Here is a 2,013-nt window from a genome sequence, read left to right as displayed (position 1 = left end):
AAAAAGCAAGTGTCTGCGTGCCGACGGAGAAAGGGAGTGCGCGGGACAGGGGTGGGGTGGCGGCCCCGCGTCAAGGGGTGGGGTAGCGTTTAGAGGAGGGTGAAAGGAAAAGGAGCAAAATCTTCAACCCCTCAAGAAGAAATCATCAAAAATACTTGGATTTTGCCACTGACATCTTAATCCTAAAATCTCCCACAAAAAAGTTCTTTTTCTTCTCCTTTGCCTGCGACTCCAACGGGCAATGAATAATCTCCCCGCATGCCATAACGCTGGGAACCGCGACGCGCACACAAGGGCTTTGTTGTTTGCCTGTTACAGACCGCTGCCTTTTGCGGATAATCGTTACACGATATCGAAATCTCTGGGGGTTAATCGCCCCAGCGTTGCAATTCACATTCGACAGCCCCCCCCCCCCGCCCATTCATCGCATCCATTGCATTTTACACCGAGAACATGCCAGGTGCTTCGTCAACCCCATCAACATCCAATCATTGCAATTTCCAGCCAGCGGCGCCACGAGAGATCGTCAGGTGTACTGCAGATCCCATTTCACGAAACGGGCCCGAAAACGATTCCCGCCACTTCGTCTATCGATGTCGATGACGTGTCGTGACAGGCAGAATGATTCGACGCTCTTCCGCCAGACGACGCAAGGTCAATAATAACCCCGCGCGTCTTCTTTTTTGCCACATAGCGTACCCGGTGGGCGGAGAAGGCCGAGATGCCGAAAATGTTCTCGAAACAACTTATTTCGAGACTCTGAGTTCCAAAGATTCATTTGTAAGCCGGACTCGGAGGAAAGGACCCGCTGGATTTCTGACCCGAGGCGCTGAGTAAAGTATGAAGGTCTGCGTTGTACCCAATCGAAAAATGTTTGATTAGGTAGATGTCAGTTTTCAGTCGCGGGCCTTTTGCTTAGCGTCTACAATGTAGCGCTCGCGCATTGGAGTCAACCACTCTTTGCCGTGCACTCCAACAACCGTTAAAATGCAAATTGGGCAACTTTTCCTGGCATGAGAATTTGAGGCTACAGTAGGTACTCAAGAGCATATTTGGATAATGGGGCCCACTTCCCCCCCCCCCCCCCCCCTCCCAAGTATAATTCGGGTACAATTTCAAGAGGCGTATTTTCTTTCACTCTCTTTTGGTCGCGCGGTGATTAAAATTGCCACGTCGTGTTATTGACGGAGCCATGCCTGCCGTACTTGTACAAAACCGCCTTTGTTTGAAGTTGGGAACAACCCCCCCCCCCCCCAAAAAAAAACGTTGCAAATGGAGCTGGTTCAATTGAATCATCTGAACGGAATAAGCTCGAGCCCGCCGCGTCTGCGAGCGAGAGCCGCGTCGCGCTCACTGAATAGTTCTCTGAACGCGGAAAGGGTGGAGTGACCAGATGCCCGCTGATGATGTCATCAATAGGAGCCTGTGTGGCTTTCAGGCCCGCCGTTCATTCGTGGCGGGGTGTGCGTTTCTGTCCAAGTAAGGACCTTATTGTTAGGCGAGGAGGCAAAATTGGAAATCACCAAAAAAAAAAAGCAGTCTGTCAACATGCGCTCCCAGCACACAGCGCCCTCCCGCTGTCCTGTTCCTTTAACAAGGTGAAACATTCCCGCGTAAACAAACAGCCTGGCAAACCGTGACGTTCCCCCCTTGATATTGGCGAAGGCTCTCCCGAAATAAGCCATGAAAGGCAGCTCGGCGTAACCGATCCGCTCCACCCCCGCCCAACATAGGCCTGCTGTGTTTGAACACGCGGGTGGGGGCGTCTGTTCCCGTCAAAGCCGCGTGTGTGCGCGCGCGTCCGCGGTTGGTTTAGGGGTGCGGCGGGCGTGTTTTCCTGAGGCGAGCGCTTGGCGTGTGTTGAAAGGCCGCTTGTGAGATTGATTAGAAATCACTTTGGGGTTGTAATGCGACCTCGTTTACCTCAATCTCGCTGTGAGGGGGCGATTGTATGCGGGTAATTGACATAATAGGGTCGACGACAGAAAAAGGAAAAAAAAATACATCCAATTC

This window comes from Hippocampus guttulatus, chromosome 18 (genome assembly GCF_054856545.1).
Source record: "Hippocampus guttulatus isolate MCC_2025c chromosome 18, RoL_Hgut_1.0, whole genome shotgun sequence".
In the NCBI taxonomy this organism is placed as follows: Eukaryota; Metazoa; Chordata; class Actinopteri; order Syngnathiformes; family Syngnathidae; genus Hippocampus; species Hippocampus guttulatus.
The sequence above is the reverse complement of the archived record's forward strand: the minus strand, read 5'-3'. Positions refer to the sequence as shown.